At 38.7% G+C, this 20,354-nt stretch overlaps 1 protein-coding gene across 4 annotated transcripts in view; it reads left to right on the top strand.

Annotated features, from left to right (window-relative positions):
* SNN (stannin) overlaps positions 1 to 20,354 on the top strand; it is a 54,092-nt gene that overhangs the window by 19,281 nt on the left and 14,457 nt on the right. Inside the window, exons 3-4 of one of the 4 annotated variants that reach the window (XR_005630193.1) lie at positions 9,409 to 9,506; positions 9,638 to 9,741. The exons of 2 other annotated variants lie outside the window; for them this stretch is intronic. The gene's annotated coding sequence lies outside the window, so the exon portion shown is untranslated. Of the gene's footprint in view, positions 1 to 9,408; positions 9,507 to 9,637; positions 9,742 to 18,172; positions 18,239 to 20,354 lie in introns of all 4 variants that reach the window. One more of the 4 variants, XR_005630195.1, reaches the window with a different exon arrangement.

Here is a 20,354-nt window from a genome sequence, read left to right as displayed (position 1 = left end):
GCCATTCAGCAACTCTTGCATCATATCTGTAGCACTTAATTTTCTTAAGCCCTTTGGATTCTCTGGCAGAAAGAGGGCAGCACAGTAATGTTGGAGATCTAGAAGAAATGAGATCACTTTCAAAAACACTTCAGTGAGAGGTTTAAGCTCTTCTATTTCATATCCAAACAGGATATTCAAATAAAGGGGAGGAAAAAAGAGACTACTAAATCCATAATGTACTGGGTTTGCTCCCTATCTGACAATTTATATCTTCTGTTGAGCCATAATGAGATCTGATGTTAAATGAGAAGCTTCATTCATGCTGCCAAGATTCTAATGAGCTGCATTCCCAGCTTTCTGAATGAGGAACAAGATTCTTTTCCCATAGAAAATGCTGGGGAGTGGAGAGGCAGCAGACACATGGCAGCAGTGGCAGAAGGACTGCATGGACTGCAGCACTGCCCAGGGAATTGGGAAAGCAGTGCAAGAGGGACATTGTTCCCCTCACAAAAGAGGCTGTTATAATGCCTGAAGTCTCTCAAGCGAGGATTGGACATCCCTGCACCACACACACAGTGCTCCATTCATTCCTCTGGAAGGAATCAACTATTCTCACCCAAACACAAAACAAAAATTGGATTCCCCACAAGAAAAGCACAGTGTATGTAAAATCTCCATCACTGCACTGTGATAACAAGCCTTGAAGAATCAAAAGGCACATACATTTTATTTTGCTGATGGATTGCAGAAACATTTCACTTCCTACATGGAATGCTAAACAGGACTTTGCATCCACCCACACACATACATTCATAAAGACTGTATGTTGTGATACCTAAACTCCACAGAAAACTGGCCAAATGCTGTAGGAAAAGTGAGGATGTGCCAATTTATGGTAAAATCGTATCTTTGCAGAGCTCTTCTTCAACTTTATAGAAGATGGCAATAGGAAAAAGATTGAATACCATCCTAGAAATTACAAATGAAGGTGGTCTCCTCTTACTGGTCTTCATACATAGACTGTGGTGTTCCCCTGCCCATGAGCTGTGCCTTCATTCCCTGCTTCCATAAAACTGAGCATGGTGGGTTTAGATCTGTGGGGATTCTTACATAAGAGCTTGATTCCAAGTGTGTCATGAGTTCTCTGGAGAAGCCTAATATGCAAACTGAACAAATAAAAGCAATGACTGCACTAGACATTGGCTAAGATATTCTGTCTCCCTCTGTTTGTCACACCTTGGCTGGGTCGTTCTGAATGCAAAAACAGCTTTATAAAAAACAGGCAAGGAATTTATGGAACAGTATTGTATATGACCTCAGAATTTCTTACAGATTTCAAACAGACACTATTCCCTAATTCTGCTGGGCAGAAAGGAAAGATACTGGAAATAAACTGTGGACATTTTGTAATGTCACTGCTGAGAGTGGAAGGGAGGCAGCAATACCTATTGCTATACCTACCCCAGAAAGCAAGAGATGCCCATCAGTGGGAATGAGTTGATATCTTCCTTTTTTCCCCCTAATGTTCTGTAAGTCATTTCCAACACAGTCCACTGACTAGCAACAATAGATCCACTAGCAATTATTTTAAGGATGGACATGTCTGGTTTAAAAAAAAAAAATAAATTCTTTACCAGAGCATTTGAGATCCACTAGCAATTATTTTAAGGATGGACATGTCTGGTTTAAAAAAAAATTCTTTACCACAGCATTTATGCAAAGAAACAAATTAACTCATATCAGCATTAAATTGTAGGTTCTGGTAGTATTGTAACCCCTGCTGGAAAATCTGAATTGTGCAGTTCAGTTGCTAATCAGATCTTTAGTTTAATAAAACTGTTTCCATTTAAGGTTAATCACATTTGCAATTTGCTGCTGCCAGAGTTTCTAATTGCTGTTAGTAAGGGCTTTCAGGACACTGGGGAACTGCACATTCAGTTCTTGATCTGATCCTATTTTGTGCTCCATCATACAATGGATCGCTCAAATAATTATTTTTAAATAATTCTGTGACTATTCAGCTGGAGTTCTATGTCCCAGGCTATAGGGAGACTGTATGCCCTTTGAATACAGATGCAAGACCAAGAACTCTAGCTGCAAAAATATTTACGGGAAGTGAATTTCAAAGCAATTGCAGCATGCTGACAATCTGTGTGCAATCATTGAAATCACTGAAGTACCACCACAAGATGCTCAATTAAGCATTAGTAAATGTAGAGATTGTGATTGAAAAATTGGAGAAATAGCTTGGAGCTGTTTCAAAATTGCAGAAATTTTGAATATATACAAAATCATGGAAGTAAATAAATAAACATCAGTTCTGTGCAAGAAAGTCACTATGCTGGGAATAGTTTTTTCAAATAATTGTGTTTGGAATTCCACAAAACTGCAGCATGAGTCTTCCCCTTACACAAAAACTGTGTGGTGAATAGAACAAACACAGCTCTCTTCTTATAAGGGTACTTTGGAATTCAGAAATATTTCTTACATCTTGTGCTTGAAAGTGTACAACAAAAGCAGAAATCAGCCATGGAATGCTGTTGAGGGTTTGCTCAAAATACCAAACTTCTCTATAACTTTCTTACTAAAGCAGTAATACTTGATGCACTTACAGAAAGTAGATGCTGTTTTGGATATAAAACTAGTCTTGTGTCAGCAGTGAAATAATCTTCTACTTTGTTTTTCCAATTCAGCCTTCAATAGTTGTTTATTACAAGCACATAACTGTAGAAGACCAATGCTTTGAAACTGGTGAGAATGCAAATATTTCTACAGGACTGCTAGCTCAGCCTATTTACTGCTGTCTTGCATACATATTTCTGAACAAGCAGAGTTTATTTATGTTAGAATCTTAAATTGTGCTATTAAAACATTGAATGTCCTGTGACTAATTCAAAATATTTTTGGTTCCTCATAATTGCAAATGTACAACTTTCTCCCTCTCTCCAAACAGTGGAATTAATTTTGCCCTCAGCTGTATCTATTCTGTTTCCATATTATAACTGCAGTTAGAACTGCCAGGCCTTGTTTTGCTCCACTGAAGTCAATACTAAACCAGCAGTTTAGTTCAATGATAATGTGCACTATATTCAGCCTCAGTCTTTGCTACCTATTGGAAAGAGAGGCAGGGAAATGGGGTCTTGCAGCTCCTGGACCCTCTCCCTGAGGAGCTCCTGCACGACTGCTCACATCTTCAGCTTGATGCCATGGTGACAAGAGTATTAGCAAAGAGATGGTATCAGAGGCAGCCTGTCTCAGAATTCCCTCAAAATGCTTTGAAAAAACTAATGAACTTTCATCCCCTGCACTTAGCTGTTTGATGTACTTAGATATCATCTTATCCTTATGTTTGTGGGTTTTTATTAATTTCTTGCCAAGCAAGAAGCTTTAGAAGCTTCATACTAAGTACAAGTGAAGTTGACAGAGCTTCCCCTCTTTTCCCTTTAATTTGGTTTTACTCTGACAAAGCACTTTCAGTACCTGTCAGGTGAAAGTCCCCACACATTGAAAACCACCAAAATATACAGAACAGAATGCTAATGCAATCTTAAAGAGATTAACAAAATCTTGTGAGCACAGACCTTATTGCACTAAACCAGCTGCTAGTTTCTCATGCTTCAGAAATTATTTCATTGCCACAAAACTACTCAGGATCCCTTCTCTTGAGGAGAAGAGCCAAATCTACAGCTACAGCCAATATCAGACCTGCCAGCACAAGATAAGCTTTGTCCTGCCTGAAGGAGGCAGCTACCTCTATGCCTCACGACCTGTGCAGAAATTCCAGAATGTTGATGCAAATATAGGAAGAAGTGACAAACTCAGCAGGCAGAAGATTTTAAAACTGCTGAGAACTAACATGAGAACTTGAGTTTGAGACATTGTGATGATAAACTGCTCCAGCCATTGGGGCTGGTGCCAGACAGCAAAAATAGGCAGGACAGAGAATGAAAAACGAATCTAGTCTTTGGGTCAGAGACAATTCTGCTCCTGCCCCAGGCAGTCTGTGAGTGCAGCACAAACACAGCAGCCTGGGCTCACAGGGCACTGCAGGCTGCAGCTGCACACACTGCCAGCTACTGCTTATCTTCAACAATCACATTTTGGCAATAGTTTTTTTAAGGCTTGTTGAGTACAGAAAATCTCCCTCTAGGAGTGGAACAAGGACACTTAAAAAGATGAAGAAAAGCAACTGCACTTTAAATTAAAAGCTGTTGCAATCAGTTCGAGATAATTAGGAAGAAACTAAGACAATTGTTTTACCCAGCCTGAAATGCAGTTTTCGATATATAAAGGAAGTGTAAGAATTTTATTCAAAGGCAAATGCTAGGGTGTTTTTTTTTTCCTGGCTTTACATTTTTCTCCACAGAGTAGTGCATTAAACCAAACCAGTGAAATATTTTCTCCACACTACAAGATGGGCAAAGTGGCAGTGGCTGTATACAGATCCTGCATAACATGCTTGTACCACAGGTAAACTTAGTTCTTGGTGGAGATGGAGGAGAAACAGACCCAGGAAATGGAAGAATATCCCTCGAGCAGCTGGCATTTACAATGTTATATGTAATAATCCCATGACAATGTGTGCAAATGCACTTTCTCTGAGAAAGATTCAAACAGCAGCAGAGCTATTATTTGTAATTACATGTTCAGTGTAGTAGTACAAAGTGCCTAATTTAGAGTTGTTCATTGTGATTTAGTCTGTTGTATTCCTACAAAGGTTTATTCACTGAAACAAAGCAATGCCAAAAGTTAGTTATTTCCAGCTGTGAGTGTGAGGGTTATCCTCTTCAAAGGGGGAAGCATACTTTCATATCCTTTGCCCATCTGTGAGATACCCACTATCTGCTTACATCAGCTGAAATTAGCTGCTACTTGGGAGTCATAAAAAACTACCTATTACTTTTTCTCTCTTGCACTAAATGTGCTGTGGTTCTTCATATTATCTGAGGAGTAAATTTATGTCAACACATCTATTTCAAGATGGTTCATGGTTCATATTTATACTTTATGCACAATAACCTGGCTATGATGGTTTGGATGCAAAAATATTTCAAATGTCAATCAAGTTGATTGACCATAATGCACCAGCACTTCTGATATCTAATCATCATTTATAAAAGTTTTGTCAGAAATCTGAAGTTCAAGATGGCTTCACCCTGGTCTTGGACAGTCAGACTGCAGATGAGGCTCTCCAAACTCAGTGTGCATTTATCTGTACTCCAGGCATGGTGATTACACCGTGTCCCAAAACAGCTCCAAACACTTCACAGTTTGAATGCCCAGGCTCTCAAGCAGGGGCCCATCCTGGATATACCTTGGCAAGTTCCAAAGTCCATTGGGGCAGTGTTTGCACCTGAAGCACCATTACTGGTGGCATGTCCTGAGAAGTTAACTTTTTAAAAGCAATACATATGATGATGGATCTATGCACATAATTTAAAAATGAAGGCCTCATTTAAATGGAAAGATACTTTAAAAATGTTTTAAATGGAAAAAATGTTGAAAATCTACCCAAGGATGTTATTTTGCTGAAGATATAATACAGTGGACTCAATTTTTAATTTTCTTTCCACATCTCAAAAATTAGAAACTCATAAATGAAACTTCAACAAGCTGAGCATGTCTTTTGTGATCTTTAGAAACAATTTGGCAAGTGGTTTAAGGGCTGCCCTTGGCCATGCCATAAATAGAAAGGAGCAGATGAAGATATTGTCCCTTTAGGCTGACTGAAAGTGCAGGGCTGATGTTACTTTCCACAGAAAGCAAACTACACAGTGATAGTACCAAAAATATATGGCAAACTTTCTCCTTGATTTAAAAGACTCTAGACTCCTTTGTAGCATGGCAAAAATAGAACAAATATATTGATTCTGCTGCCTAATCCTCTGGTCCTAAACTTTTGATTCCTGTAAAGCAGGGCCAGGTGAGTTCTCGGCACCTTCTGCAGACTGAACACTCTCTTATCAAGTTCTGTGGAGCAGAAAATGCTAATCCATTGCTGGCTGGAATATTTTAGGCAGTGGATGAGGAGAGGGAAGACAATAAAAATAGCTTTATTATCCCAGTCCTTGAAGGGTGAAAGTGACATACAGCAGGCTTAAAAATATTCTGTGGATAAATTAAAAAAATTAAATCTTTTTTCTTCCACACCTATTTTTTTGTAACTTCTTCTGGGTTTGCTACACATTTTAAGGTCAGTAAAATGTGACAAGTAATGCCCTTCACAGGAAAGCAAATTCTTTTATACTGGCCAAGTCCAAATTTTCTAGGAATCTTAGGGAACAATCAGACTTTCTCCTGTGTCACATGGACACAGGATGTTAGCAGTGGACTCCTTGTTGCTCCTTCCCCCTCCTTTCTGCTGCCCTTCCCTCCATCAGGTTGAAGGGTAGTGATGACTGTCTTCAGTCACAGACTGATTAATGACATTTCAGATCTGCTCTTTCACTGTATTCATGCAGATTGTATTTACAGTTCTGACCTGGCCTGAATGACCAAGAGCTGTACTCTGCAAATGAATTGTCAGATCCAGTACAGTATTTTAGAAACTTATCATCACAAGACAGTCTTCCTTCCAAATTTATAAACTTAGATGTTAAATCTAGAGATATATACTCTCTAAAAATATAAATGAATCATTTTTATTCGAAAATATCTGCATCTGTTGAGACTGCAGCATTAAGGTTTAGTTTGGAACTGGTCCAGGCAAAATAAATCTTTGCAACTGAAGGATAATATGACAGGAGAGGTAGATCTAAGCATTAGGAACCAAATAGTTCTTTTTCTGTAAATTACACAATTTTAGATCTCATATAAGTTCTTTTTGATCTGGACTTCTCAGTACATTTGGAATTAAACAATATATAAACAAGGGAGGAAATGGAAAAATAGTTAATCTTTGAGATATGTTGTTCAAAAAGGCAAAGTCATAACCCTGTAAAAGATAGAATTAAAATACATTCTTGGAAAAAGAACTAACAGAACTACAAAACTGTGTTTGAAATTTGCATTGTATTTTACTACTTTATCTTTGATTTGAATCCTCATATGTTTGAATTAAAAACGTCTCCATTGCCCGAGTGCATGAAGGTCTGTTGAACACAATATCTATGTTGGTAGAGCCAATACAGCTTGACCCACCCTCTGTGCGTAGGGTAGATGGAATACAACCAGAAAGCACATTAGAACAACACAGCTCAATATTTATTGGATTCCAAGTCCAATCCAGTTCCCTTCTTGCACCAAATATTCTGAAAAACTGAAGTGAAATTGGCTTAAAAACAAATAAAAGGATGCATTGTAAGGCAGAATATTTAACAAATATGAATCTACTGTGCTCAGGACTGAAGTATTATCTTCACATCTGTTTGAATGACATTTTTCCTCTACTCACCCTGAGTTTTAATTCCCATAGGTAGGATTATAATAAAAAGCTGATCAATATAATACATTTATTCAGATCTGGTGGTCTTTAAGGAACAAGAGTGTTCTGAAGCTTACAACAATTTAGATTGCTCAGATTTTATGTGGTCACAGGGGTCATTATGTGCTCATAAAAGCATGTTACCTCATGATACCTATGAAATTAGCATTTGAGTTTCAAGATATTCTTAATATACACAAGAAACACTAGATACATGTTCACTGAAATTACTGTAAAGCAGTAGGAATACACCTTCCACATTTCATGCATCTGTTAGTGTGGGTGGAGTGACAAGACAAAACCAGTAAACCTACACTTTGTACTTTTAATCTGAAACTTTATAAAAAACTCCATGATTTTATCATCAGTATATTTTAACAAAGTGTTTTGCACATTCCTAATTTCAATGCAAATAAACATACTGGTTTACTAGCACCTCTCAATAACTCCAGGAAAGGGCAACACTGATGGACCACCTGATTTCACCTAAATTCAGGGATGGGCACATAGAGATGGTTTTAGGAGCAAAGTGAGAACGCCTGTTCTGCCTCAGTGTTAGACAAGAGCCAAGAGCCATGCCTCCAGCAGGAGGGAAGGGGGTTTCCCTGCCTTTTGCCACACTTGTAACAGAGTCAAGTTAAAACATCTCCTGGATCAAAAGGGAGGCTTTTTTGCCAGTTATCTATGAACGAGACCCATTTAGGTCACAATTTCTGGAAATATTTAATAAGAGAATAACTTAATTGGATAATGTGCCTATGAGTACCTATCCAAATGAAGAGAAGTGACCTACTTTCACTTTTATTTCAGGCCCCAAGGAAGGATCACACTGTTCTCCAACATTAGAGCAGGAGTAACAATCTTTTCTATTCTTGTACCTCCTCACCAGCAAGGAAGCTGTGGGTGCACAGGAACTTGGGAGGGGATGGCTGATCCCACTGGAGCCAAGGGAACTCACAACACACGTCCTCAGGAAAGCATCCTCTGAAATACAGGTGTGATACCCACACCTCTGTGGGCCACACAGGTTCCACAGTGACCCTGCCTGGGTCATCACCATAACCCCCAAATGCTGTGGCCAGGGACGAGGAAGGCCATGCTGAAAGATGCGTTCCTTTGAGGCACATCACATTCAGTTCTGGAAACAGAGGTACCCAAGCCATCGGTGGCTTTGGGAAGTCTTTTTCCCTGGACTTCATTTGAGTTTCAAGATATTCTTAATATACACAAGAAACACTAGTCCCTGGACTGTTCAAAATCTGACTCCTACTGCACATAGGGACTGACCTGAGCAGCTTGAGCTCAGAATTTCTTAGTGGAGCACATGGAATGTAGAGCTGATGCCACGTGCTTTTGTATTCTCTGTGTGTGTTTGGGGGATCCTGGATGTGTCTTTGCACAAACACCTTCCCCAGTTCACTGGGACCAGCAGCCAAAATCCTCCATAAGCACCCACTGGACATGAAGTCTTCATTGTTTCATCCTGTCTGAGCCAAGCATGCAGTTTCTACAGTGTCTGCTATAACCCAAATTAAAGAAAGCAAAAACCTAATCAAACCAGCGAACAGCATTATTTAAGAGAAGAGCCTCTCATTACCCTCCCTTGTGTAGAGGAAGTGTCCAGAGAAATCCTACAGTCTTAGAAGACTCAGACCAGAAATAACACTCTGGTACTTTGACATAGCATATTTTTCTAGACAAGACTTTGCTGTTCATACAATAAATTTCTGCCTTTCTGATGATGATGTACCAATTGCAACGCAGCTGCTTTTCCTAGGATGAGTCTGCTCCCCTGAAGATTTTCCTATTTTCTAAAATAAATTTACTGTTATTTTGATAAGGACAGAAAAATTCTTCACTGTAAAAAGTCTACAGAGGGGAATAAGAAAAGCCTGTGAACATTTTTGAAGGATACATTAAACAAATTACATACACAGATCAGATTTCTGGAAAGAAAAAGTGTTTGTTTGCTTGTCTTCATTTTTCATTCTCTTTTTACCCAGAGAGCTTTGATCATGACAAACTGAATCCAGTTGGATCAGCAGAAAGAAATAAGTCATTAATGAATTTAAATCTTGAGGAAATTCTTCTGGCTTCAAAGGTATTATAGTTGTTGGCAGTGAATGCTCTTATATTGGCCATTATTTGTTATTATTCAAAATTGCTAATTTTTATACATGTTAATCAGATTGCTTTGGATACATGGTAATCAGATCACCATGTATTTTTCAGCAGGAAATTATGAAAGCACTCCAACTCCTGTGGTGGACTGGCTGTAACCAGCCACTGAGAAGAAAGGTCAGACTTACACTGACTTACCTCCTGGGGGAAAAAAGGTAATGGAAAGGGAGAGGAAATGCTGGTAAACAAGTTTGCCTCAATACTCCCTTATTCACCCCCATGAGTGCTTGGACATTCAAGCCCAGATGCTGCCTTTATTCCCTTCAGCAAGCACTGCTACAGCCCCAGAGAAAAGTGCGTAATATTTTATGTGTATAACTCAAAGAAGGAAATTGATTAATGAGGTCTAGAGGAATGCATAGATTTTTTTCCCCTCACAACTCAGTCCTTCTTCTGTTCATTGATTTTTTTTTTCTGTGCAATCAATTTCATTTTGAATTGCTTCTAGCAGTTATTTTGTTGCTACAGGAGTTTCCACAGTTTTTCTAAGCTGATCTCACTATTCAGCTCCTAATGATAAACCCGTGACACTGAAATCACCTTGCTCCAAATATTTTCATTTCTCCCACTTTGTTTTCCTTGTCCCTTGCAGCAGCACTATAAAAACCTCCCATGTACAGTGGTCTTAAAACATTCTGGACTTACTTTATTTACTGAATTTTCCTATACTTTTTTTTTCCCCTAATATATTAGGGGTATAATTAAAAGTGTCATTTCTGTCTCTATGCTACTGACTTCCTTCAACAACACTTTTTACTCTGGTAGTTTTTAAATGATTCTGTCAAAATCTGCCTGAAAGATCTTTTTTTATTCTCCTACCGTTATTCTCCAAAATCTTTCCTAATCTACCCCTACCTTATTTTCAGGTCATACTCTCAATTTATGTGCTCCTAGAGCTGATCTGCTGTTTGCTCATGTTGAGCTGTTCAGCAAGTTTCACTGATCACCTCTGCAGCCTGCTGTTTCCTTCCTTATGTTTATCATGAGCAGAAAGGATTCTAAAAATTTCCCGAGGAGCCTCAGGAGAGAAATGTAAACAATAACTCTCTGCTGCTGTGGAATGCAGCAGGTGCATCTTCCATTGGTCCACGTGGATTGTTTGCACTTGATGACCAAACACAGCCACCTGTATTGAGGCTGTGAGCAGTCACAGGATTTTGTTATGCATTCTATTCTATTCTTGTTCTTTCAAGCCTTCTGATCATTCTTTTCTCTCTGTTCTTTTAGTATAGTTTTAATGTAGTACTTTAGTATAATATATATCATAAGATAATAAATCAGCCTTCTGAGAAAATGGAGTCAAGCCTTGTGTCTCCACACATGGGTTCACCTCAACAGGTTTTCTCTTTTAAAAATTGTTAGCTTTACACCCTATGCTATCAAGTACACATTTTCCTTAGCATCTAGCACTTTTTTTAAAGAAAAGGAAAAAAAGTTTCAGCCTTGAAAATTTATTAAAACATATAAAGGATGGAAATGCCTCTCATTGAACAATCTTTCCATTGATTGTCAGCCTAGACATTTGAAAGTCTTGCAGCTTAGATTACCACTGTGAGTTTTGGCATAGTTAATTTTTCTGTGAATAAGATCTGACAGCCATCAAAACAACCAGGATATCTGCATCACCAGTAAAGGACTGAAAAAATGATCTCTGTTTATTGTGGAGATGTTCTAGAGTATCATACAGTGCTGCCAAAATGTATCTGTGCTGCCCCTTGGCTGGTTGAATTGCACAGCTATTCACTGAATTATCATCCTGCAATTGCCATATCCCACTTCAGTGCCTTAGGAAGAATTTAGTCAGTGTCTCTTCCCACTGGGGGCTCTACATGAATGAAAATGCAAAAGCAAACACTAAAGAATAAAAGGTCAAGTCAGCTAAAGCTGACTCACAGACAGAGGAAAGGGAATGCTAATCCTTGCTTAGGAATTGTCAGTGCATCTCCCTTTCTGCCAGCAGCAATTTTTTAGGCCCTTCTTCAAAAAGGGTGCCCTGAGTATGAAAATCCTCCTGCCATTCTGAATGTCTTTGAACTGAATGCTTGTTGGAGCAGCTCCTCACATGCACAGAACCAGACACTGCACTACAGGCACAGGCACATGAGACTGTCTGGCTCACTGCACACTGTTGATCCAACACGGGACAGACACCCCAAAGGTTTCTGGAAACATCTGGAAACGTGACACAGCTACTATTTTAACCTAGTTACATCCACTACTCTATGTCATTACCAGTTCAGCCAGGAAAAGTAAAAGATGAGTATCTTAGTATTTCCTCAAAATAAACAGCCTATTGAAAAATAATTGTAATTTGGAATTATGAAGATATACAATCAGCTTCTGTACAACGTTGGGATAAAAAGTGGTATCAGTTTGATTAGTGCCAAAATGCAGAGATCAATGATTAGGGCTGCCATGCCAACCTCAAAGAAGACTAGCTGCAGAAACATGCAAGAATAAGTTGGTGGATGCTTTTAGAGAATCTGGCAGATTGCAATTTTTTTGTTCTTGCATGATTTTCTTAATTTCATGTATAATAGGACTGCTTATTTTAATTTAACAAGCAGTTTGTGTGCTGAATTGAATGCTATGTAGTTTTTTCCTAGTGCCCATTTAGGGCAGCTGTCCAGGGCAGCCATGGGTCATTGCAGGAGTGTAGGGTTGGAGACTGAGCAGAACTGAGTGCAGAACCAGTGAGAGAAAATCAAGGAAATCCAGTTAACCAACTTCTAACATTTAAAATGAAAATACCAGTATTGTGTTACTGTGGCAATACTTAAACTCCTCATTATTTTCAGTGAACTTTAAGTTCAGTTCCTTGCAGTCAGGTCATTCCAGTAACATTTATCTCAGCATTTCTATTCCAATAGCTTCCTATTTTAGAGGTTTTATAACTCACCTACCTATAAAAATATACTTCAGACTCACAAAGTACAGTCTCCTTTTCTTGGTATTACTTATGAATATGGCACAATTTGATTTTAACCCAATTCCACATTAGTTCACAGGTGAGTAAGAAAAGCAGAAATCTTTAAGAGGGCATTGAAACAGGATTGATTGTATAGAGAGGGGAAAAAAACAAGACATGGAAAAGAAGAATAAAAAAGAAATAAAATAGGATAGAACAGACAACAAATAAGTGGAAAGGGAAAATCTAGCAAATGAAATGTTGTTCTTTACATTTTCAAATGTGTTTTTCTTCCCCAGACTACTGGGTAGAAGTGACAAGAAACAATTATTTACATGAAGAGAAAGATTGAAAAGTTTGAATTAACATAAAGCCCCTGAGTTGGCTTTTCTTCTCTGGCTTACCAGGATGAAGATGTTGCAGAAGGGTCTGAGATGCCCTTGTGGTGTTTCCTGGGCTGGTACAGAGTCTTTCAAACTGTTTTGCTTCTCTTTGGTCTTCACACCTCCAATCAGATGCAAGTTTCAGGGAAAAGGGAAAGCACTTCCACACTCTGCTCAGTGCAGAGAGGATAAATAAAAGAGGCACTCTGGAAAGCATTTTGAAAACTGACAGTTCAAAGACAGTCAGGATGTTCAAAGCTGCAGAGTCATAAATTAATCATTTTCCATCCAGCACATAAGTGCTATATTTTTACTGTGTTTCTGCATTTGATGTCAGCAATCTACCATATCTGTGAGGCACAGCAGCACACAAGTTCATTCCCCATGATAGTAATCTGACACAATTCACTTTGAATCCTATTGCACATTTTAGAAATATACAAATTTCACAGTTTCTTTGTGTTTCCATTTTGTTTAAACAACTGTGGTGAAAAGAAAATAGTAAGTTGCATTTCCCTCCCCTCCACAAAATACTAATCTTGGTTTTCAAGTTTTTCCTCCATATGTTGGTGTTTGCTTTCCCAATTGTGTAAGCATTCAGACCTATCATGTAGGAATCAAGGCATGCATTTCCTATGGAGTCAATTACATTCCATAAATTTAATCTTTTCTCTCACTCTTTTTAGTAACATATGAGAGAGTTCAGTAGTATTTTTATGCTCAGTGTTAGAGAAAAAAAATAACTTGCTTTGCAGATGTAAAAAGGGGCAATGGCTGGGACAGTTTTATGTGTATTCTTCTACTTGAGGCCAAACAACTGGAACCTTTGTCTGATGTCATGCAGAACAGGGATGTATTCTGATTTAGAATTATATTGCAGTGGGGTGGATTTCTAGAAGATTTGAGCCACAGAGATATCAGTGGCTGCCTAGGGAGCTAAGAGAGCTCAGCAGCTCCAAAACTGAAGAGGGCTGGGGTCTGTAGTATTAAACAGTCAAGCCATTTCATTCATATGAATGTGTGCAATAATAACTGAACTGAGGGTTCTACACTATGACCTGAATCTGAGTCTTAAGTTAGTAAATCCCTCTTTGAAGTCTGTGTTAGAATGTTGTGAGGTTGTTTAGGTTGTTTTTTATTAAAAAAAAAATAAATTAAACCTAGCTGGCATGTGTCATATCTAATAGAAGCACTAGAAAAGTGTTTAACTATTCATTAATAATATGCATACAAATAATTATTCATGCAACTGGCCAGTCTAATTTATAACTGTGGAAAAGCCTGACTTCCTTCCCACATAACTCTAATTCACTCTTCATACTTCTGACAACCATGGCATCAGTCTCATTCTAAATGAAAATGTGTGCATTTCTCATTATTTCGATTACTGCTTTCCATGTTTAATCACAGATAGAAGTCATTAGCTGAGATGCTTAACCTAGCAAAGCAGAAGTCTGAATAAACAAAGACATGGTATATAAATACAAAGAGATTCACTATGCATTTAAACACTTTCTATAGCAAGTAATATCATGGAGCTACAGTCCTGTTTCCCAGAAAAATTTAGAGATTCTGTAGTAATCTTTCTGTCTAGTCTAGAGAGATTAACGATTCATTCGACCATGAAAGTTTGATTAACATTTTCTTTCTTAAACTCCTGTTAAAAAGCCAAGATGTCAACTAGCTAAAGCTGCTGTAAGTTTAGCACATTTGAAAAAAAATGCGGGGGAAAATGTTATGGTAATCTGTGTCTTCAAGAGATTTTAATGTGTCCACACAAACTGTGCTGCTGCAGCCTATTTTTAAGTGGAAATTTAAGACCTAGAACATTCAATAAAGCTCAAATACCGTGAATCTTTTATATATTTATAGATATAAGATGCCTGCCTATAGGGAGGTCAGCAGGAATCAACCAGAACCTTTAACAGCTTTAACAGGTACTTCCAGGTATGAACCTTTAGCAGAACGTACCTGGAGGGTCATAAAGAATGCCCCTGTAGCTTAAAAAACCTGTGGCTTAATTCCACCTAATGATCATGGCCAAGGGCTTGTCACTGTTGAAGGCATAACTTGGTCTGTTTTGCAAAGAGTTTTGCACAGATCACACACACGTGGTAAGTGGGGGAGCTCTCCCAGTTCCCAGACCATGGTAGTGGTGGGTCCCAAAGGGAACTCCAGGCACTGCACTTAGTCCTGTGTGTGATATGTTCCCCACTCACACTGTGTGTGATATGATATGTGTGATACTCACACCCCTCTGTTCTGCATGTGTCACCACTTCAGACTCTGGTGATGCACACATGGCTGGAAATAGCTGGGTTATTTCAAGTTCCTACAGCAGCAAATCACTAAAGTTTTTCACAGAGAAGCTTGGACACCTTTAACACTTGGCACAAGGTAGAGGCAAGCTCACTGTTACAGGACATGGAAGTTGGAAATTTCTGTTATTTCATGTAAAAAACCCAGTTATTATCTATATTTGAATGGGTCACATCATGAGAGTCTTTTATGCTGTGAGGAGAAATGAGCATTTGAAGACTTTTTGAAGAGTTCTGCCAGCACTGCTTTGCAAACTTGTGATGATTCCAGCCATTGGTACAGTTCATGTGACTCCTTTAGCTCACAAAAGAGCTAAGTTCATAAAGTACACACCAACAGCAGAAAATGCGGGTGTTGTATAAAGCATTTTCCAGAAGAGATGGGTCTTTGTGAGGGAACACCAACTGAAAGGCTAACAACATTTCCCTTTTATAATAATAAGGTTGCTGATTGAATTTTAAAGCTGTGCCCTAAGCTGATTCAGCAACAACCAAGAAAGCTGAGCCAAGATGGATTTAAGGTGCCAAGTTCTTGATCTCTAATTCTGCTATTAAGTGTATCTAGTAATTTGGTGTCCTAATTACAGCTCTTTCCCTTTTTTTTTTTTTTTTTTGTAGGCACTTCTCTGGTATTGGAAGGGAGTAGTGATGCAAAAACTGGGAGGAAGGGCAAATGTAGTATCTACAAAGGGTGAAAATGCCTTAAGTGCATTGCCATGACAAAGTCCTTTTAGAACTTGGAAATTAAAGTGGGCAAAAAAAACTCATTTAAAACACAAATATGTTTAGTCTGCCCTGAAAAGAATGCAACAGAGTAGGAGCAAGCTTCCTCCTACAGAAGAGTTTAATTTTCACCAAAAAAACCCCTAATTGAAACATCTGATAAATGTGTATAAAGTTTCTGTGTACACCAGGCTAGGATGGCTGGCTGCACAGTAAGTGCAGCTGTGTTTCAAGCTGACTCTTCCATGCTGCTAAGGAATCTCTTGATTGTAGCTTTACTTAAACATAGCTCCAAAGTTTCAGTTGGCAGTTGGGATTTGGAGAGCACTGCACACACCATCTGAAGAAGCATTGTGTTCAGCATCTCCAGCTGAACAAAACTGGGCCACAAACAGTGACCTAGACAGTGCAAAACTGAGAGTAAAAAACCCACTGCTCCTCAGTCAAAGGAGATTTGAATTCTTTCTTCTGTTTCCATGGCCACCATTACCTTAGCCTCACAAAGTCAGAGCAAAGTTTTGGTTAAGGAAATGGAAAAAGGAGGGGGGAAAAGACAGAAAGAAAAAACAGGTTTATACAAAGTAGTTTTAAAAGAAATTTTCACTGGAATACCCTCTCATGACTTCCACTAATGGATTTTCCTTTCCAGTACAGTAAATTAGCTAACATATGAGTGTGGGCCACAGTTTCTGTAACTGGCTGCCACTGTGTAGACAGTGACAGGTGGTGGTGTTTATTTTTATTAGGCTATCTATTATGTAATCAGAATGCAAATGTAGATCTGGTTTTGCTTCAGTGGAAGGATAGGTCTGGAGGAAAGTAGAAGAAAAAATTCAAATCTCTAGAGCTGCATAAATGACCAATAGTAATCTAATACAGTAGGAAAGGGGATTCTACCAGAACACGTGAAAAACTTTCACAATCTTGCTGTTAATCTTATGAAAATGTAAAAATCCCTGTTTTATTTTGAAACCGTGCACTTTTATCACCTTTCTGCCACATACAAAATAAGTTAGCTTATTTGAGGGAACACAACTAGCCTACACTGGACCAAAAGTGTTTGTGTCAAGAGCAGACAGGTCTGCAGAGACAGGAACTAAAGTAAAGAAAAGGAACTCTGGTTATGCACTGACACTCCAGCAAACAGAAGTAATAATGACTACATAAAATAGAAATATGAGAACCAAATAATCACACTAATCACATCTCTATCCAGATATCTGATAAAAAGTTCCAAGAGAAGCCACACATCATATAAAGCTAAACTGCTCACAGCTATAAGAGTGAGCAGATCTAAATTATGCCCTAGTAATACCTTTTATGTTTGAATACCCACGTTTCCTTGATTTTTCTGTTTAAAAAAATGTGTAACTAAATCTGGAAGACTATCCCCAGAATGCCTTCATGTCTGATATCCTATATCCCATCTGAAGCTACAGTCTTTCCACAGAGTGCTTCAACAGCGAGTAAAATGGAGAGGAGCAATGTTTGGGATAATCCCCACAAGTTTCTGGGGTGATACTCACACTGCCTCCCAGTGCTCTGTATTCTCCTTTAGCTTTTAAAGTATTTTTCTGGTCCTTCAGATTGCTTGCTCTGTTTTTCTTACCATACTATTGTTATTGTACTATTCTTACCACAGAGTCCTCGACTGTTCAGAAGACTACAGGAATTAAGGGAATTGCCCTGTGTTCATAAGTAACTGCTCTCCCAGCAGCAGCATTCACTCTAAGTCCTGTTACTCAATTTGCAATATCCCACAAGCCCCAGTACAGCACATTGTCCTTGCCAGCACTCAGCCAGTGCCAGGGCCAGCTGCCAAAATGGGAACAGCTACAGTGTCTGCCTCTGGACAGTCCAGAATAACCATCATTAGTATAGCTGCAGTAATGAGTAATAGCAGAGAAACTTCACAGGAAAGTCCAGTAGACATGAGACTCTTCAAAAAACAAAGAGGTCTCTAAAATGGAGAGATGGTATTCAGATGGGGTGTAAGAGCATCTGAGAACAGACAGGGGAAAACATAATGTGTCATTCTATTTAAAGGGTTATATCTTTTTCCATGTAGCACAGTGAATCTGATTTCTTACAGCAATTAATATAAGCTTCAAAGAATATGCATGTCCAGTTTTGGAATTCTGAAATGCAGTGGAAGAAAAAAAATGAAATATTCCCTACAAAAGTTGCCTTGCAGGGAATAGCTGCTGACTGGAGACCTCACCATAAGGAATAACATATAGGTTTTCTTTTACAGAAAAATGCAGTGCTGTTTTGAAGCCCTGTGCATTCACCCTGGGGAATCTCCAGAGCACTTTGCACTGTAAGAAAGATATCTTGTCATTAATGACTAATGACTGGTGGGTAATCCTGCAGCAGAGTCTCTTTATCTGACAGGGCTGCACACATGGATGACTTGCAGCACAATTACCCTACTGTGGTTGCTAGGTGGCAAATGTAGTGCCTAGAAAACATCTGATGCTGACAGTTACTGTAAACTGTTTTGTAGGAACAGCTTTACCACTGCATAAATTCTGCAATAGAGTTTTCTAAACTAGAGCTATTCCAAACAAAAGCACCACAAAAATCACATTTATACTGAACTTTTGAAATATACAACTTAACCCACATTTCTCAGGATAAAAATTTATAAAACCATCATTTTCTAAAAGCTGAGTCAAGAAAGCAGTCAGGTCACTAGAGAAAAGGCTGTTCTGATCCTTCCACAGTTTACAGGCACTCATAGCTCTGCCCTCCCAGGAGGGACTTGGCACTGCTCAAATAAGCATCACAGCTGATGAAACAAGGATGCAAAATCTTACTTGCAAACTAGTCAAGCACCAATGCCCTTCTTGTGTGCTGCTCACCATGCAGAGTTAACACCTTGAATTCTTGGTCTTCAAACTCCCCATTCCCTAAGGATTTGCATATGTTGTGAGCTGTAGTACTCTCCCAAGATGCACACCTTGAACTCTGTGATCCTTGCAGCTTTGTGGCCTTCTTCAGGAGATGTGATCCCTACACAGTGACCAGTGCATCCTCTACCACTGCAAACTTCCATTTCATACCCTCTTCATCTCTGCTACCCCTGTCTAAACTGGTCACAGAATGCTACCAACAATTAAAATGTAGCAAAAAACACACACTCTGACATTTAGGATTTGACACAACATAATGCAGCTACTGTAGCAGAATCAATCCAAATTATGTCCAGCTGCAGATATGCAGAGGGAGAGTACATCTAATCCTAATAAAGAGAAAAAAAATCTTTACTTGACACTTGAAATAATGGCAGTAAATGGAAAAGGGGAAAGTTACAGATAGATTAAGTTGCAGGAGTCTGAAGGAGAGTGAAGGCCTTTGAACAACACCATCAGAACAGCTTATGGCTCAGTCTGTAGTATAGTGAGTAATTGCTGGTATTCAGGAAATTAATCTGAAGATCTTAATTGCAACTCAAACAATTACTCATAATCAGACTGCTGTAATAGTCTTCCCTACTAGTAGATAAAACAGCTCCTTCATGTATTAAATATTGTCTGTGTTAAATGTTGATTGCTCTGGTGCAACATTCCTATCCTGGGTTTCATAGGTTGTGTTTACTCCCAGGAAAACAGGAGGAGTAAATAACATCCAGGCCAAATTTATCAGGAAACTTGCAGAAAAAAAATCATGACCAGAGTTATCAAGAGACTAGATGAAGCTGTCTGGGTTGATTTGTCAGTTTGGGCTTAGTTTTTCAAATTATTTCCACCTTCCCTTTTTACATCACTCAAACCCCATTTTGTCTCTAAACCATCCCTACCTTCTCTCCTAGCATCAGGCAGTTAGTCCTAAAGTGCAGTAGCAAATGTTTCATTAGATTTCTATTCTGGGTAGGTATCAGCCATGTAGAATTTTCTGGTTTCCCCAAGAGCTGACACTTGTAGTTTGAGCTGTTTACTATGATTTGTTTTCAGAAGTGCTCCTAAAATTCAAAGCTAAGTCAGGCAAATTGGCACAAATGTTGAAATAACAAGGGTTTTCTTTTTCTCTTTGCTACAGTAGGGAAGGTTCAAACTAGGCTTTATCTGGAGAGATGTTTCACTGCAATGCAATCTGTCACAGTAAACGCAATACACTGGGGGACACTGATTTGTGTCACTGCTCTTACACTGTTTCAGGAAGCACTTGCTGGAAAAAGCAGAACTATAGTGATAAAGTCTAATAAGACTATCAAGAAGTTACTAAATGTTTGACTACTCAGTCTCAAAACAATCCTACTCTAATCTGAATGATGTAAAGACACAAATTTGCAATCTTAACAGATTTTCTTTGGGTTTCCCCAGCTAACACGTCCAATGTCTTGAAGACAGGAAATTTTGCTCCAGTAGGGGAAGCAGTAAACAAGGAGAGGGCTAAAAATCTGGTAATGTTCAAAGCCACTTTTTGTTTATTTG

This window comes from Passer montanus, unplaced genomic scaffold (genome assembly GCF_014805655.1).
Source record: "Passer montanus isolate IOZ18808 unplaced genomic scaffold, ASM1480565v1 scaffold8, whole genome shotgun sequence".
NCBI classification, from domain to species: Eukaryota; Metazoa; Chordata; class Aves; order Passeriformes; family Passeridae; genus Passer; species Passer montanus.
This window is presented reverse-complemented; position numbering and strand designations above follow the sequence as displayed.